The following is a 20,327-nucleotide window of genomic DNA, read 5'->3' as shown; positions in this document are numbered from 1 at the left end:
CCCGGTGTAGTGCTGCCAAGGTAAGCAATAGCCCTTCAAGATCCTGTTTTGGATTAATAAGATTTGAAACTGTCATAATATAAAAGGGTGTTCAAAAATTTGAAAACATATACAGTACATATGGCACAGGCTAGGAAACTAAAGAGGAATATAAAACTAAAAATTAAAGAGCTTCACTACTATCATACCTCTCTGAGGTTCTGTTTACAAAGTGGGCAGCGCACATTATGGTCCAAGCTTCGCTCAATGCAGTTTTTACAGAATGTATGACCACAGGGAGTCGTGACCGGCTCATAAAACAACCTAAGAAAAAAAAAAAAAACTTGTTAAAAATACTACAGACTATTATTGTCGCACTTCATACGCATTTTTCCTGTCAGGTGTCTGTGGCCACTGTCAATAAACAATACAGTAGGACCCTGATTATCTGAGGTAATGTGGACTGATGCTACCTTGGAGAGCTGACGAAACAGGTGGGCTGCTGAAGTGGCGATGCTGTACAGAGAAGATGGGGTCTGACACAGACAAGAGAGATCAGCTGACATCATCAGGGAAGCACAGAGACGAGCCCTGCACAGATAACGGATGGAGGTCTCTATTTAGTTCACACTTTAAAGCACTTTCGCTTGTGAGCCAGTTGACACGTTCTCGCAGCTCACCACCAGCAGTTAAATCGCAGCGCACATCTTTGAACTGAGATGCTTCATAGTACGAGTCCTCAGTGATTCAATTGGTGATAAGGATGGGATTTGCACTGTAGACAAGTGGAGTGTAGTGGCGATGCTGTACATAGAAGATGGGGTCTGAAACAGACAAGAGAGATCAGCTGACATCATCAGGGAAGCACAGAGCCTGGAACAGGGGAGAGTCCCAAGGCTTTGGAAAACATCTTGTATCACTCCTGTCCCAAAGGTATCATGTCCTAGTGAGCTGAATGACTTCCGGCCTGTTGCTCTGACGTCACATCTGATGAAGACCATGGAGCGGCTGCTGCTTCACCACCTGAGGCCACAGGTCCGCCACGCCCTCGACCCTCTGCAGTTCTGCATACCAGGAGAAGGTGGGAGCGGAGGATGCCATCATCTATATGCTACACCATCCTCTCCCACCTGGACAGAGGCAGTGGTGCTGTAAGAATTATGTTTTTGGACTTCTCTAGCGCCTTCAACACCATCCAACCTCTGCTCCTTAGAGACAAGCTGACTGAGATGGGAGTAGACTCACACCTGGTGGCATGGATTGTGGACTATCTTACAGACAGACCTCAGTATGTGCGTCTTGGGAACTGCAGGTCTGACATTGTGTGCAGCAATACAGGGGTGCCGCAGGGGACTGGACTTTCTCCGGTCCTGTTCAATCTATATACATCAGACTTCCAATATGACTCGGAGTCCTGCCATGTGCAAATGTTCGCTGATGACACTGCTATTGTGGGCTGCATCAGGAGTGGGCAGGTGGACGAGTACAGAAAGTTAATCAAAGACTTTGTTAAATGGTGTGACTCAAACCACTTACACCTGAACACCAGCAAGACCAAGGAGCTGGTGGTGGATTTTAGGAGGCCCAGGCCCCTCATGGACCCCGTGATCATCAGAGGTGACTGTGCAGAGGGTACAGACCTTTAAATACCTAGGAGTGCAGCTGGATGACAAATTGGACTGGACTGCCAATACTGATGCTCTATGTAAGAAAGGACAGAGCCGACTATACTTTCTGAGAAGGTTGGCGTCCTTCAACATCTGCAGTAAGATGCTGCAGATGTTCTACCAGAGGCAGTTGTTGCGAGTGCCCTCTTCTACAGCGGTGGTGTGCTGGGGTGGTAGCATAAAGATGAAAGACGCCTCATGCCTGGACAAACTTGTTAAGAAGGCAGGCTCCATTGTAGGATTAAAGTTGGACAGTTTAACATTTGTGGCAGAGAGCGGGCATTAAGCAAACTCCCTGTCAATCATGAAGAATCCACTGCATCAACTGAACAGGATCATCTCCAGGCAGAGGAGTAGCTTCAGTGACAGACTGAGGAAATCGTTCCTCCCCCACACTATGCGACTCTTCAATTCCACCCGGGAGTAAATGCAGAACATTAATTTTATTTTAAATTTTTTTTCATTTTATTACTATTTAATTTAATATTGTTTCTTTGTATCAGTATACTGCTGCTGCTGGATTATGTGAATTTTAATAAAGTATCTATCTATCTATCTATCTATCTATCTATCTATCTATCTATCTATCTATCTATCTATCTATCTATCTATCTATCTATCTATCTTATCTATCTATCTATCAGAGACGCCCTGCTTGAATAGCGGATGGAGGTCTCCATTTAGTTCACCTTTAAAGCACTCGCTGTGGCAGGCAGTTGCGTGATCTCGCAGCTCACCACCAGCAGTTAAATCAAGCATCTTTGAACTGAGATGCTTTATAGTACGAGTCCTCAGTGATTCAATTGGTGATAAGGATGGGATTTGCACTGTAGACAAGTGGAGTGTAGTGGCGATGCTGTACATAGAAGATGGGGTCTGACACAGACAAGAGATCAGTTGGCGTCATCAGGAAGGCGCTTCACACAGTGGTCAGAGATGGGCTCGCCGCGGCGGATGGAAGGAGCTCTCTGTGCAGTTCATGCTGCAAACCATTTAATGCCTCTGAGCCAGAAGATGCAGTTTCCCATCTCACTACCGACATTTCACGACAGCACAAATCTTCATACTGAGATGTTTAGAAAGTGCGAGTCCACAGCAAATCAATTGGCGTGTAAGGGTGGGATTTGCACTGTGGATGGGTGGAGTGTAGTGGTGACGCTGTGCAGAGAGAAAGAGAGATCAGCTGACATCACCAGGGAAGTGCACCACTTGCAGTGGTCGAACAAAGAGTCTGCACGGCTTACGAACGGAGGTCTCCATGCAGCTCACGCTGCAAAGCGCTCACCTCCAACCAAGAGAACGTGGGTTCTTAGTTTCAATAGGCAGATCATTATAGTGCCCTGAAATGTATGAAAGAAAAATCCTAAGGTGAATGAAATAGTAGAGTATGTGTACACAGGCAAGCGCTGGCGACACACTGACAAATTAAGCGTGGGGTGCAGATGTGGAGGGTGAGTGACTTACACCCACCTTCCCACAGTCACCAGCTTCGTAACTCCTCGCTCGGTACAGTCAAGGCTAAAAAGTACAATATTTATGAGTTGAATTCAGCAAGGGGTGCTTGTTCCTGGGATCGTATCCTTTCTTGATGCGCCTCACCCATCCCTTTTGTAACCATGGCGAAAATATTCAGACAATAGAAATATGGTAGAAAAAGAGATCTGTATTTTACTTGCTTTAAAATGTAATACAATGCGTAATTCATTCATACATAGCTGATCCAGGCTAGACAGAAGCCAAAAGGAACATACAGTCAGTCTTCAGTCCAGCAAGGTGGGGAGCAAGATTTGCTAGGCTCCTGGTCTGGTGACGGATCCTGTTCATTATAAACACTCACATATTTACATATTTGCCAGGTATGGGCAACTGCCATCTGAGCTGATTGTGCTATTTTTGGAATGTGCCCATATAATACCTTCCCTGTTCTCACGGCTTCTACAGACAGTAGCCATTGGTCACTCTGGCCATATAGTGATTACATGAAACATCAGCCATTCAAAATTGTCTGCCTGGATTGTCTTTCACATGTTTCTGTCCATCTTCTATCCAGTTTCACCCTGTCAGCTGGTGTACGTATCTTCAACTTTGGAATAAATGAATAATTTTTCTGCAGGTGGGCTGGCGCCCTGCCCAGGGATTTGTTCCTGCCTTGTGCCCTGTGTTGGCTGGGATTGGCTCCAGCAGACCCCCGTGACCCTGTAGTTAGGATATAGCGGGTCGGATAATGGATGGATGGATAATGAATGACTGTGTTGGTAATAAAACTCACAGATCACAGTGGCACACCTGAAACCTTTGCCTATACCATGGCAAAGCTTTTATGAATTAAGAAACATAACGCAGTGTACTACACTTACAGGTGTACCTAAGGCAGTGCTTCTCAATTATTTTCTGTCATGCCCCCCCTAGGAAGAAGAAAACATCCTTGCATGTGACTATAAATAGTATCATTTGTCTATAAAATTGTTATAAGTACACCTCTGCATAACATACACAGAATAAAAAGAAAGAAATATGGACAAATTTACAACAAAGAATAGCTTTATTAAATGTAACAGAAAAGATTTAAAGTGCATTCTAAATTAAAAAAAAATTTAAAAGAAAAATAAAAAAGCATGTTCCCCGAGGTCAAACGCGCTCCCCTTGATGGAGCCAGGGGGGGCGCGCCCCACTATTTGAGAAACACTGACCTAAGGTAATGCTGAACCTCAGTTAATTGGGGCATCAGGGTTCTACTGTACCCAAATATTATTGCCATAAAGATGTCACGGTAAATATTTTTTAATTTACTTTATTTATTCATTACACTGGTCTACAAAATTATATTTTTTGTTTGCTACTGAGAACTTCAGAGCAGCTCTTTATTAAGTTTTAACACTCATTTCATATATGAAATTGGAATAAAAGCTAGCACGTCCAGGTTTTTGAAATACACATCATTGAGTTTTGACACTTTTGAATATCAATATAATATATCAACACGATATCTGGAGTTTGGACTCTGTCCCACCAAAACTGTTTATTCTGAAAACAAACCAGAAGACGTTACCAGAGACACGTTAAAGCATATTTATGTTAATTTACCTCAATATAAAAGTGGGGTCAGCGTGCTCCAAAATTTGCTTTGGCGGCTTGTACTGCACATCCATCTCTCTTTGCAAGAACCAGCGGTAGTCACCCATCATGCCTGGAGTGAATTTTCCCCAATATCAATTTTCCATTACCTTTATATCGTGATGAAATCTTTCCCTATACTAATCGCTGACATCGCTTAGATTTGGTGGAAAAAAGTCGAGATGAGAATGTAAAAAATGCATCTTTAGTGACATTCGGGCTCGCGTAAGCCGATACGCTTTCAGAATATTCTCCACAAGCTCAGTATAATTCTCTGCTCTGTGCTTGTCAAGAGAATTCTGGACAAACAACACGAATGAGGGTGCTGATTCACTTGGCTTCAGTTTCTTTTTGAACTCATCGTCAAGCATCAGTTCACGTATTTCAGGGCCAACAAAAACAAATTAGATTAATTTTGGCTTCACTTTTCTCGATTTATTTCTTAACGCTGAAATGCATCGCTTTACTGTCCAGTCACCCTAATTGTCCAAGACTTGGAAGATCATAACTAAAAATGGGGCGTGCTGCTGGCCAAAACGGTTTTCAGATTTGGAGTCAGCAAGTGAAACCTGTTAAAGTACAGATGAAAGGCTCCCAGTAGCAAAATGCTTGTTGACCAGTGATATAGAGGGAACATTGCTGAGGCGTGGAACATGAACACAATCAATAATAAATAAATATAAATAAAATTAATACATACAAAAGAATCAGTGATGATATTAAACATGAATTTGAACCCCAGCCAGGGGAGTAACTCTGGCTGAGGTATAGCAATATTAACTCCAAGCATCTCTAGGGCTAGAATAAAATGTACAACATGAAGCCTGAATAACGCTTCGGGATAGTAAATCTCCTACTATGCATATTAGATAAATAACATGCTATCATTAAAAAATAAAAAAAATTAAATGTACATTTTGCCATTCTAGGTAATTCATCAATGTTCATGAATGAGGTGGTGCCTTTAAGCAAAACACACAATGGTGTGTAAAGAAAAACCAGTAAAGCCAGTTTTAGAACAAACTGAAACTGAACCATTAGCTGAATCATGCGATGGTGATAACAATGGAATGGGCCATCAGGCGTTGACACGGATACTGAAACTGATTGGAATGTCGTGAATTTTACATTTTTATGTTTTACATTTTTTTTTGCCCACATAAACAAAGGTTAACTTTATTTTTAAAGGGAGGTATTTAAAATCACAGCATCTCCTCTTCCCAAATTGAACCTCAAATTTCTAAAACATCTGTGCAAATAAAGTAAAAGACCAGGATGATGCCTCAGGCTGAACTGACTACTTTATAACATGTGAACAGATGGACGCCCTAGGACTAAGAATTGCCAAACTGGTTTACAGCTTGGAAAGGAAGCAATTCGACATACTTAAAAGATCAAAGACTGTAAGCAAAGTCATTTATCATAAGGCCAATCATATGTGTGTAGCATCACATGTTCGAATCCACGTGAAACCAAAATAAATATACCTTGTCTGAGAGCAACATCAGAACAAGAAACAGATAACAAAAAGGCAACGTCGGCAGAAGAGACCAAGACACATGTGACACATTTCATCTTAACGTCGGAGGATGCATTTCACTAACGGCTAGATCAAAAAACCACCGAGGACATTCATCTTTGACTCTTTTCATAAGCTTTTCTAAAGACTATTTATATATCCAGATTTTACTACCTACAGTTTCTTGAATACTATCATCTACTATTATTATTTTTTTTAATAAATACCAAGTTGCTTTTAACTTTCTATACTTTGTCTTTATATCCACAGTGATTGTAGTAATAAGGTACAAATTTAGAGAACTTGGACCAGTAAGGAAGCGCCATATGATCCAAACTGTGAGGTTTATTGGCTGAGGACAACGAGCTCTGTCCAAAACTGAACACTGCATCAAAGTAAGATATCAGTGATAGATAGATAGATAGATAGATAGATAGATAGATAGATAGATAGATAGATAGATAGATGATAGATAGATAGATAGATAGATAGATAGATGTGATAGATAGATAGATAGATATGAAGGCACTATATGATAGATAGATAGATAGATAGATAGATAGATAGATAGATAGATAGATAGATAGATAGATAGATAGATAGATAGATAGATATGAAAGGCCCGATAGATAGATAGATAGATAGATAGATAGATAGATAGATATGAAGGCACTATAGATAGATAGATAGATAGATAGATAGATAGATAGATAGATAGATAGATAGATAGATAGATAGATAGATAGATAGATAGATAGATAGATAGATAGATGATATAAGAAACTACGATAGATAGATAGATAGATAGATAGATAGATAGATAGATAGATGTGAAAGCGCGATAGATAGATAGATAGATAGATAGATAGATAGATAGATAGATAGATAGATAGATATCAAAGGCACTATATAATAGATAGACAGATAAATAGATAGATACAACCGGATTCCAAAAAAGTTAGGACACTATACAAATCGTGAATAAAAACTAAATGCAATGATGTGGAGGTGCCAACTTCTAATATTTTATTCAGAATAGAACATAAATCACGGAACAAAAGTTTAAACTGAGAAAATGTATCATTTTAAGGAAAAATATGTTGATTCAGAATTTCATGGTGTCAACAAATCCCAAAAAAGTTGGGACAAGGCCATTTTCCCCACTGTGTGGCATCTCCCCTTCTTCTTACAACACTCAACAGTCGTCTGGGGACCGAGGAGACCAGTTTCTCAAGTTTAGAATTAGGAATGCTCTCCCATTCTTGTCTAATACAGGCCTCTAACTGTTCAATCGTCTTGGGCCTTCTTTGTCGCACCTTCCTCTTTATGATGCTCAAATGTTCTCTATAGGTGAAAGATCTGGACTGCAGACTGGCCATTTCAGTACCGGATCCTTCTCCCTACGCAGCCATGATGTTGTGATTGATGCAGAATGTGGTCTGGCATTATCTTGTTGAAAAATGCAGGGTCTTCCCTGAAAGAGATGAAGTCTGGATGGGAGCATATGTTGTTCTAGAACCTGAATATATTTTTTCTTCATTGATGGTGTCTTTCCAGACATGCAAGCTGCCCATGCCACACGCACTCATGCAACCCAATACCATCAGAGATGCAGGCTTGAATTGGCGTTGATAACAACTTGGGTTGTCCTTGTCCTCTTTGGTCCGGGTGACATGGCGTCCCAGATTTCCAAAAGAACTTGAATCGTGACTGCGTCTGACCACAGAAGAGTCTTCCATTTGCCACACTCCATTTTAAATGATCCCTGGCCCAGTGACAACGCCTGAGCTTGTGGATCTTGCTTAGAAATGGCTTCTTCTTTGCACTGTAGAGTTTCAACTGGCAACGCGGCGGATGGCACGGTGGATTGTGTTCACTGACAATGGTTTCTGGAAGTATTCCTGAGTCCATTCTGTGATTTCCTTTACAGTAGCATTCCTGTTTGTGGTGCAGTGTTGTTTAAGGGCCGAGATCACGGGCATCCAGTATGGTTTTGACGGCCTTGACCCTTACGCGACAGAGATTGTTCCAGATTCTCTGAATCTTTGGATGATGTTATGCACAGTTGATGATGATAGATGCAAAGTCTTTGCAATTTTTAAGCTGGGTAACACCTTTCTGATATTGCTCCACTATCTTTCTGGTCATCATTGTGGGAATTGGTGATCCTCTACCCATCTTGGCTTCTGAGAGACACTGCCACTCTGAGAAGCTCTTTTTATACCCAATCATGTTGCCAATTGACCTAATTAGTGTTTATTGGTCTTCCAGCTCTTCGTTATGCTCAAATTTACTTTTTTCCAGCCTCTTATTGCTACTTGTCCCAACTTTTTTGGGATTTGTTGACACCGTGAAATTTTGAATCAACATATTTTTCCTTTAAAATGATACATTTACTCTGATTAAACGTTTGATCTGTCATCACGTTCTATTACAAATAAAATATTGACATTTGCCATCTCCACATCATTGCATTCAGTTTTATTCACAATTTGTTTAGTGTCCCAACTTTTTTGGAATCAGGTTTGTAGATAGATAGATAGATAGATAGATAGATAGATAGATAGATAGATAGATAGATAGATAGATAGATAGATGTGAAAGGCACTATATAATAGATAGATAGATAGATAGATAGATAGATAGATAGATAGATAGATAGATAGATAGATGTGAAAGGCACTATAGATAGATAGATAGATAGATAGATAGATAGATAGATAGATAGAATAGATAGATAGATAGATAGATATGAAAGGCACTATATAATAGATAGACAGACAGACAGATAGATAGATACTTTATTAATCCCAAGGGGAAATTTGCACATTAGCACATTAGATGCTGTATGATTACAGAGATTTGCCATGTGTTTCTAAATATTAATGAATGTCTGTCTGAAATTTCTGAAATATTATGTAAATACATTTTATTTTAGATTGATGTGTAGTCGGATGTGCGCAAAGGTTGTTCAGCCCAAGGTTGAATCTCATCTGTGAAGCTTCCTTTCTTTTTTCAAGGCTGTATATGGCGCAGGACTAAAAAAAATGTGAATAATCTACCACTTGTTAAACTCATTAAACTGACAGTTGATTGTACACTACGCAGCACTCTAAATGCAAGCAGAAATCACATACTTTTTATTTCTAACTTTAAAATAAAATAAACGCAGGTAGTAAAAAAGCCTTTGTGTTTCCTTTAAAGTAGAATCGGATTCTCCGCATTACTAAGTTTATTAAACCATGCAGAACTTTCACGTAGCAGGCACACATAAATCCACAGATAATTTCTAACTCTTTTAAACACTTCTTAGTGTGTAAAGGCTGCTTTATATGCGTGTCACAAAGGCTGCCTAGCAAAAATGGCGCGTTAGCTGACAGGCTCCTTCGCACGGTTTGCGTGCATCAAGTTTTCGCCAAAAGCTGTGCGCAGAATTTTTCCTACCTACACAACAATGCAAATGTGGAGCCGTATATTTAAAATAGTGAATTTGGAAGGAGAGGAAGGTGGTAGAAGTGAGGTGTTACAGGCACCTGTACTCTATCCTTCTCTCTCCGTGACCTAAAAGATGCTCAGATGACAACAAATTCATGAATGGAAATTGTAAATAGCACTGGACAAAACTAAGCGGTATGTAAGAAAACATGCACACTCCACCTTCTCCTTTTCCTTTCCTCCTAAAGCCAGTAGCGGCTGGCACAACTTGTCATGATCTGGTATGATTTTGGCCACCAAGGATCAGCTCTGAGCCCCTTCCTGTTCACTAGCGGTGATGGAGAGGTTGAAAGATGAGGTCAGACAGGAGTCTCCGTGGACTATGAAGTTCATGGATGACATTATGTCCTGCAGTGAGATTAGACAAACCTGGAGAGGTGGAGGTATGCACTGGAGAGAAGGGGAATGAGCGTCAGTAGGTGTTAGATGGAGACCACGTGTGTGGATGAGAGAAAGTGGTGGAAGGGTGTGACAGCAAGGAGAAGAAGTGATGAAGGTAGACAAATTGAAATACTTGGCTTCCAGAGTCTAAAGCAACAGAGAGTGAGAGAAAAAGGTGAAGAAGAGAGTGCAGGCAGGGTGGACTGGGTGGAGAAGAGTGACAGGAGTGATCTGTGAGTACATGGAAGAGTGAAAGGGAAGGTCTATAAAATGGCAGTGCGACTAGTTATGTTGTATGGTTTGGAGCGGTGGCACTTACAAAAAGGGAGGAGGCAGAGCTGGAAGTAGCAGAGTTGAAGAGCGTTCGATCTTATTTCGGAGTAACAAGAGTGGACAGGATTAGGAATCAGTGCATGACGGGACAACACAGGTGTGACAGTTTGGTGACCAAGTGACAGAGGCATGACTGAGGTGGTTTGGGTATGTGAAGAGGTGAGATGAGCGATATACTGGGAAAAGAATGTTAAAGATGGAACCTCCAGGCAAGAGGAAAAGGGGAAGGCCAAAGAGAAGGTTTATGGATGTGGTGAGGGTGGACAAGAAAGCAGTCGATGTGGCAGAAAATGAGGTAAAAGACAGGGATAGATGGAGGCGGATGATCCGCGGTGGAGACCCCATAAATTTGAGCAGCCATAAAAAGAAGAAGAAGAAGGTCCACTTCCAGCATTGCTAGGGGCATGGCCTCTGAAGTCAGGAGCCATGTTTAATCGATCACGGCAGGATCGATCAACCTTATCAATCTGTGGATATGAAATCTTAGAATTATTCATAGTTTATCACTGTGCTCTTTTCACATGTATTTTAGGTTTTAACCCTCTTGTTCTCTCGACTCTGATTATTGTCTCTCGTATTGAGCTTTGGTTTCATTTCGCTTTATTTTTTTGTTTTGTTTTCTATACACATCTTTCTACAATAATTCACTTGACCAACAACTGGGCTATAATGAAAGTATATTTAGCTGCAGCAGCTTCTTTTTCAACCTTTCTTTGACGTTCAATAAGTACTAAAAATCTTGGTAAAGGATTGTATCTTTCTAGTAAAATGTCTTGATAATATAAGCAACTAACAGCATATTTACATTTGCTTATTTGGCAGGACGCCTTTATCCAAAGCAACTTACAGCATTTATGATATAACCAGTAATGGCACACTGCACAATGATGTACCGTTAATACACTTGACTTGAGCGTTCATAGTTTTCCTCCTCTATCTCTGTACGTTTATCATTCGTTTGCTCAGAGGTTGATGTGCTTGCTGCTTCCTGAACGGCTCTTCTTTTCTCCACCCTAGCGGCCTGCTTCTTTTCTACTTTTGTCGGCATCTTTTTGTGTTAAAACTGATTAAGTCAGTGTTTGTGTTGCACTTACTTAGTACATTCTCTTTCATTTTTGCACTTAAGTCTTCAATCTGCCTAAAGAGTGATTTAGGATATGAAGAGGTAGTGAAGTGGCAGCGAAGGTGGTAGGGATGAGAACGCGCCCGTCGCTAAGAGCACACAGCCGCCCTGCTGCCGAGACTTGATTCTACAATAAAATAAAATAGAAATAAAATGAGGAATAACCTTGGAGGTCAATCATCCCCCCGAAAGTGGATAGTAGACGTCACATAGTATATGTGTACCAAATTTCAGCTCAATAGTTCAAACGGTTTGCGAGCTACAGGTGACTTAAAAACCTGGACAGACAAACGGACAGCCACGGTAGCGTATCTATACTAATAAAAAGGGCAAAGCCCTCACTCATTCACTCACTCACTCACTCACTCACTCACTCACTCACTCACTCATCACTAATTCTCCAACTTCCGTGTAGGTAGAAGGCTGAAATTTGGCAGGCTCATTCCTTACAGCTTACTTACAAAAGTTGGGCAGGTTTCATTTCGAAATTCTACTAATGGTCATAACTGGAAGGTATTTTTCTCCATTAACTGTAATGGAGTTGAGCTGGAAAGACGTGGGGCGGAGTTTCGTGTGACATCATCACGCCTCCCACGTAATCACGTGAACTGACTGTCAACGCAGTACGTAGAAAACCAGGAAGACCTCCAAAAAGCGCTTAAGAAAACATGCATTATATAATTGAGAAGGCAGCAAACAATAAGAAGCGGCGAGTGACATATACTACCATATTCATGAGTGCTGCTACCTCGAAAGAAAGCAAGGTGTAAACCTAAACTTTAAATTAAGTTCATAGACAGGCTACCGCTGATGCTTCACATGCCCACAGGTAATGCGGGATACAAGTTTAATGAGAGGACGAGGATATAAACGAGAGTTTTGATCACTTTGTAACTAAGTTAAAATTGTAGGTGAAGGGCTGTGCTTATGCAAATTCGAGACTGTGTTTGTGGGGATTGACAGTTAAAGGCGGTGGGGAGTCACGCCATCATCTCCCCTCCCACCTCATTTCGCTCTGAGCTGAGCTCGCGTTAACGCTGCCTTCCTAAGCAACTTCGTCAGACTGCCACCAAATACTCACAGAAAAATCCACAAGTTAATACACACGCTGTCTCTAGAGTTTCTCCACACTGAATCCTCCAGGCACTACTTACAAAAGGTCACATTGACAATCGTGTTACGCTATTTTTAAAATCTTTCCTTTTCTTAGCACAAGCACAGCTGAGAAGCTTCGATGCATGTGCTCCATAACGCTGAAAAATAATGCATTTAATCACACTTTGCATTACAAGCAAAGGGGAGCTTTTGTCAATGCATGATTTCCTGGTACACCGATTACATTGATCAGCACATCCCGATTCATTTTACCCTCGCACCACCTTAGTTTGAGAAGAAGTATGAAAAATATGAGGTTAACACAGAAAAACAGATCACCAATTCAAGCTTTATGAATAATCGATTGCCATCAATAATTGTTTTGGTAAAGCCATCCTCCTTCCATTTTATAATTTTTCCGCCACTAGCCATGATTAAATGAACGGTAAAAAAGTAAGAGCGCGAGGTGACTTATTTAGGCAGGCATATATATGACAGCAACACTCATGACAATGTCAATCATGTTACGTTATTATTAAAATGTTTCCTTTTCTTTTCATTACTTCTTTAACACACTACTTCTCGCTGAGTAGGTATTTTGCTATATATATAATATATGAATTACCTCCAAAGAGCGCTGAGACTTTTGATATCATGAACGTGTCTGCAAAACTGGGTCTCCTGCCCAGCAAAAGTCGAGCAGCCAGCGCGCGTGCATAGCTGTGCCGCCTTTGAGACGCTGACTGCGCTTCTGCCTTAAGTCAAAGTGAGCACTTTTAATTTTTTTCATCCACCCCCTGAGCTATAGCCCAGACAAGTGCAAACACGGACCCCTTTTCTACACCACGGAAAATAATATTAAGGCGATTCACACTTTCTTTTTGCACGATATCACGATTATCAGGTCCTCAGCTCGGATTATGAAGACACGCACACGAGTGGAGGACTGACAGTGCCATCACAGCCGATTAATGGCGGGACGCCTCACCAGTCTACACAAGACCCACCGCGACTGTCCCAAAAGGCGCATCATAACGCCAGCTTAACACATCTCTATACTATATAAAAGAAAAAGGCAACTTTCCTTTCTTTACACCTTTTTTCCTTTTATCCCAAACCAAAGCCTTTCTCTTAACACTGCAGAGGACACAAAATAATTTTCTTTAATTGCCGGTAAGGCACATTACCAGAGGCACAAATTTGAACGCTCACATAGAAAATGTAATTTCTATACCACAGCCGCCGTAGCGCCTTTCAAAAGGGATCTACTACCGAGAGATGATCCATATACATTTTAGCTGCTGTTAGTTACTTACCTGTTTTGTTACACAGTCTTTAAAATGTAGTTTACCCAACCACTCCAGTAGTGCTCAATGTACCTGTATTTTAAAACGTTAATGTTTTACTGTTTAATAACTTATAGACTATATTTCATTATTTTTCCCTTGCACTCAGTGACCAAAGCTATACACACACATATAGACACATACAAACATACACACAAGTATATGTATGTGTATATATATGTATGTATGTGTATATATATATATATATATATACACACACACCCCTATCTAGATTATATATATATATATACACATACATACACACACATACACACACACATACATACATACATACATACATACACACATATATATAATTTGTGTGTGTAGATATGTATATAGATATGTAGATATGAAGATATGTATGTGTATATATATATGTATATTATATATATATGTATGTATGTGTGTATGTGTGTGTGTGTATATATATATGACAGCAGCAATCCAAGCTGTGAGAAAACAGTAAAAAGGAGGCGTGTCAGACGTTGTGGTACATTTTCTGATGCAGCTACCGAAAACAACTTTGTGACGCTGCCACCAAATACACAAAACAATTACTTTGACAATCATGTTACATTATTTTTAAAATGTTTCCTTTTCTTTTCATAACTTCTTTAACACATGACATCGCATGAAGCGTGGGTATTTTGCTATATATATATATATATATCACAGCACAATCATAACAGTGACAAAACAATTACATTGACAATCATGTTACGTTATTTTCAAAATGTTTCCTTTTCTTTCTCTTTCCTTCTTTAACACACTACTTCTCCAAGCTGCCTGCTGGTATTTTGCTATATATATATATAAATAGATAGATAGATAGATAGATAGATAGATAGATAGATAGATAGATAGATAGATAGATAGATAGATAGATAAATAGAGGTATATATATATAGATAGATAGAGATATATATATAGATATATATAGATAGATAGATAGATATGAGAACAACACTCATATCAATGACAAAACAATTACATTAACAATCATGTTACGTTATTTTTAAAATTTTTCCTTTTCTTTTCGTACCTTTCTTTAACACACTTCTCCGCAGTCGGCGGGTATTCTGCTAGTTATATATAAAAGTCGGCTCAATTTCTTTTGGTTTTCCAATTGGAGCAGAGGCAGGTCAAGTGACTTGCTCAGGGTCATAAAGTGTCAAGTATCAGGACTTGAACCCACAACCTCAGGGTTTGACGTCCAATGGCTTAACCACTACACAACACAACTTTGCAGGGTGAAATAAAGTCTTACCTTATACAGAGCGGACACTCCAAATCTGACAGAATTATACTTCTAAGAAGAGAATCCTCCATCTGCTTGAAAACCTCTTGATCATTCGTATCTAATTTGGAGATTTAGACGTTAAATTACTGTCAGTACCAGAAACACTGATAAACATGTAGCTTTAAACAAATGATATGTATATTAAAAAAAACCCAAATATTAAATTCTAGTAGGAAGACCAGTTGCAGCTTTGCATACACTTCCGTCACTATTAATAACCGTAGTCTGGTCCATGGTTCTTACTGTGAGACTCTGAACAAAATGCTTTCTAATCTCTCTGTGATTAAATTGTTAAAAAAACATATACAGGCAGTCCCCAGGTTACGAACGAGATAGGGACTGTAGGTTTGTACTTAAGTTGAATTTGTATGTAAGTCAGGACAGGTACATTATTTTAATAAATGCTATTACTGACCGACTGTAACCAAGTGCTCTGCCAATGAATGATGGAGTTTCACCTCTCTCTGACCTTTTTATTATTTCCACTTTATTTTCCATGGTGATGGGTTCTTTACTGTCTCACCAGCACTTGCATCAGATCTGTGTTTCAGAGACATTCTTGAAGGGTGAAGACAAAAGGTTAAGATGAGCTCTTCTGCGCAGCACTGTACACGCTATCACAACAGGAAGGCACCCGTCGTCAACACGTCAGATTTACTGAATGACAGACAACTTTCTGCTATGTATGTAACAGTACAAGCAGGCTTGCCATTGTGAATGAATGGGGGCAGTGATGTTTCATCACTCGCCCACCACACAGTCACCTCCACTGCAGCATGCTGCCTGCAGCGTCCGCCCACCGAGAACGAACACGGTGCTGCCAAAGGCGGGTAGTAGATAAGCCCACTACCACCCCATTCAACAGGCAGCCATCTGAGGCACACTACAATGCCACCCCCGCTGCTCGTTCTTCCTTAATGGCCTCTGTTCAGCCACAACCGGTTTACTGCTTGCAGCAGTACCAGCCGCCCACTGAGAACAAATGGGGCAGCCGGTGTGGTGGGCGGGCAGTGAACGTCCCCTTTCCGATTCATCCAGCCTCCGTCCAGTCAGGAGCAGTAGCTGCGGCAGCGAGGGCGGAAAATGAACTGCCCCATCAAGCCTCCGTCCTGCACACGAGCGATAGCTATGGCCCCGGTGACTATGGACCACGGGTCACCACTTGCCGTTAGGAGCCACCCGAGGGACACTACACTGCACGAGCAGCAAAATCGCTCCCCCTCCAGCCACCGCTTGCAGTGTCCCCAGGCTGAAGATGACAGAGTGGCAGTTACTGAGGCACATGTCGCAGCTGCAGCCCCGTTCAGAAGTCGTAGGTAATGTCCGTAACCTGGGGACTACCTGTAAAATTATTTTGCTAATTAATTAGCTGGACAAGTACTAGTTTGATAAATCATGTTTTTTGAAACTTGCTATGTTTGTGCAAAGTTGCAAGGAATTTATTCAAAAAGGAAAGAGTTGTATTTTTAAACAATGCTTCCCATCATAACAATAGTACAAGTATGTTCTTAAAATTACTAACCTTACTAACCAAACTAAGGTCTACCTTGACACTTTCAAGGCTGCTTTTGGTATTAACAATTCTTCCACCTGCTATTGCATAAGTGCTGACATCAGTGCTGATGTTTTTCCACAACATGGCATGAACTTAGTGTTGGGTATTTCAAAGCCTCCTTTGTCTTTACAGTATGGTATCAATAACTGGCCGGCACTATTATCAAAAGAATCAATCTGCAAGCAAAGTTTTGCATATTGTTGATGATGCAAATTCTGTACAGTCAGATACGGATTTAGAGCTGGTAGAAGACACAGAAGGAAGTGACACTGAGAGTGCTGTTGATTATCCCCTAGTATCCCCTACCGCCTAGTGCAGGGGTGACCAAACCTTTGTTACAAAGGGCCACATGAGAATGTCTCGAGTGTTTTAAGGTCCTGGATATATAAAAAAAAATCCAGTAATATACTTACATCCCATACTATGATAATAAAATATGAAAATTTAAGTATCTACAGTATGTTTTCATGACCAGATAATTGGCCTTCTGGCATAGAAAATGTGTGGTTTACTGACATCTATAAATTAGCCCAGTGTACTATAAGTGAGTAAGTGGATAGTTGGGTGCATAAGTAGGAGCCTCCTGCGACAGACTGGCACAATTTGGTCCTGCCTCACATCTGATCCTGTCCATATAGACTCGAGCTCCTTTTGATAGCATGTAGTCAGACAAAAACTACCACATCATTTAAGAATATTTATGCCCTTATCAATATTATATTACAGCCAGGGTGTATTCCCTGGCCTATGTTTATTTTGAGTTTTATTCAATTTGAATTATTATTTATCACATTTTCATGTTATTACTGTTCTTTGTTTTCACTAATTGTGTATTAAATGGCTAAAGGTGAGTCACCTTGTATTCTGTGGGTGGTGCCCCAAGATGCAGGGATGTGTCACCACTCCAGGGACCTCCATTTGGCTATTTAAGAGACATAGAAGAGGAACTCAGGAGTGGTACACTGAAGGTTATAGAGTATTATTATAGTATACTAGGGGGCTTTACCCCCTGCTTGCTTCACTTCGCCAAACCAGGCCACTTCGGGTCTCTGCCACTTGCATATGTGGTTTTCACTTTCACCAAACAACAATTCTGTCCTATCACTTATGTCCGTATATTCGATCTCTTTTCGCTTTTACCTTTCGCTATCGCATTGAATTTTGATTCCGTTTGACTTGCATTGTGACAACGCAACATATAACTACCCCGGAGTGAATATCGCTTTCTCTCTACACGAACTGTGTCTGACAATAGCATTCACACAAATGAGAAAAGATTGAACCGTGTACCTGGTTGTAAATGTTTTAGATGTGAGCGGACTTTTCCAAATCTCTTTGCATAAAGTTTTGTCTATGGGCTTGAAATTTTCTCTCGCTGGATTTCACTTTCACCAAACAACAAATCTTTTAATTCTCGTGGATACGCCTCTTCATTAGGAAGAAACACTACTCTTCCCAGATGGCAAAACGAATTTGACAATCTACAAGTCTCCAACTTAAAGTTTAAATCTGAACAATATGGATCTCTTTTTCTGTTCCGCTATTTCACTGACATAATTTCCGTTAGTTTGTGCTAATGCACGATCTTTACTATCATTTTTTGAGACTTTTTGCACTTTCATAATCTTTAACCTGCTCTGCATGTGTATCTACCAACATTTTTGAATTCTTACGACATTCTGCTTTGTCATCTACTCTTGTCTTTTTATTTCGCCCGGCCTGGTTAAATCTCTTGGCACAAAGTCTCATCTCGCAGGACTTGAAAGTATCTCTGAAAAGTCACGCCTCGCCCTGGGCTAAAAAGTCTGCCTCGCTCCTAGGATTTTTTTATTATAATAGTGAGATAATACAGTACTGTATATGGTTATAGAGTATTGTTTTTGCATTGGATTTACTGGTTTTAATCTTATTTATGCTTTGTTTATTGGACTACAACTTTGGAATGATTATCGGAAGCGTGTTCACCTAGGACTGCCTTTTTGAGATTTTTGTCATTGTTTCTATTTTTTTAATCAATAATCAATAATCGTAATCTATAAAGATTCCTTCTGTGGATTGTTTCTCAAACCAAAAGCTTTTATAATGGTTTTCCTTCCCCAGAGAGGCACCTCAGGATATTTTGATACATTTAAAGCATTTAAAGTGGAAGCCAAAACCATTTTTTAGGCCTGTGTAGGCCAAAGCAGGCCAGTAGATTTTGGGGTAAGCTGCCCGGGATGATATTAACTCTGGGCAGAGGACTTAAAGTAAAAGCCAAAAACCCATTTTTAGGCCAGTGTAGGCCGAAGCAGGCCAGTAGATTTTGGGGACAAGCTGCCTGAGGTGATTTCTATTTTGGGTACACTAGGGCTGCCACCTTTTTGAGGTCTCACACTCTTTTCACCATGGACTCCAAATCATAATATTCATATTCCAAATCACAAGTATGTATGTAGAGTAATCTCTCTTACCAAAGCTCTTCAGTGGCACATGTTGTATATCCCCCTCTTCTGCCACCTCATTTTTGTGAGAATGAAAGCTGATGAGAAAGAAAGTGACATTATGCTTGAATAATAATTGTAAGAATAGGCAAATAGACACTGAATATATATATTTATATTTTTTAATGTATCAATGTATGTATGTATTTATTGATTTAGAAAGCAAAGATAACTTTGCTTCTCGGTGCAAAGAGATCTGCCTGCATCTTAACATCTGCAAAACCAAGGAACTGCTTATTGACTTTCGCCCCAGCAAAAAGCCTCCATGTCCGGTCACAATTCAAGGAGTGAATGTAGAGGTGGTCCACTCCACTCCAACAAGTACTTTGGGGTCCACATTAATGACAGGTGGGACTGGTCTCATAACAAGGAGGAGATACACAAGAAAGAGGAGTGCAGGTTCTTATTTCTTAGGAGACTGCGTTCCTTCAATGTGGGAAATGACATTCTTCACACCTTCTACAACTGAAGTGAAGTGACCTTCTATCTGCCGCAGCCAGGTGTTACTGCCTGGTCCAGTCACTCGGGTCCCCAACAATGAGGATCTTACAAGCTGGATCACCCTCAGGGAAACCCCACATACTGTATGGACGTAGTGCCGTAACTGATGCTCCCTCACAATGCAGGTCATGTGCCAAAGTCAAACCAACGGTACCCAAGGATTTTCTGAGAGACACAGTACCAAAGGAGTCCAGTCTTCGCCTCAGGTCACTGGATAGCGTCCATGAATCACAACCATAGAGCAAGACAGGAAGCACCAGGACTCTAAAGACTTGGACCTTCGTCCCTTTGCATAGATATCGAGCACCACAACCCTTTCCAGTGACCTCATGATTCCCCCATGCTCTCCCATTCCATCTACTGACTTCAGGAAGAGTTACCAGAGATATGAATGTCACTGCTGAGTAAGTAAACCTCTCGAGGTCGACATCTCTCC

The 20,327-nt window shown here is 40.5% G+C and overlaps 1 long non-coding RNA gene across 1 annotated transcript; it reads right to left on the bottom strand.

The window, feature by feature from the left end:
- Window positions 1–194: 194 nt before the first annotated feature.
- LOC120522177 lies at window positions 195–19,414 on the bottom strand. The gene is made up of 3 exons (XR_005632305.1): window positions 19,361–19,414; window positions 15,323–15,413; window positions 195–303 (listed from the first exon to the last, which is right to left on the bottom strand). It is a non-coding gene; the product is annotated as an uncharacterized LOC120522177 (long non-coding RNA).
- Window positions 19,415–20,327: the final 913 nt, after the last annotated feature.

The sequence above is a fragment of the Polypterus senegalus genome, unplaced genomic scaffold, assembly GCF_016835505.1.
Source record: "Polypterus senegalus isolate Bchr_013 unplaced genomic scaffold, ASM1683550v1 scaffold_4503, whole genome shotgun sequence".
In the NCBI taxonomy this organism is placed as follows: Eukaryota; Metazoa; Chordata; class Cladistia; order Polypteriformes; family Polypteridae; genus Polypterus; species Polypterus senegalus.
The sequence above is the reverse complement of the archived record's forward strand: the minus strand, read 5'-3'. Positions and strand labels throughout refer to the sequence as shown.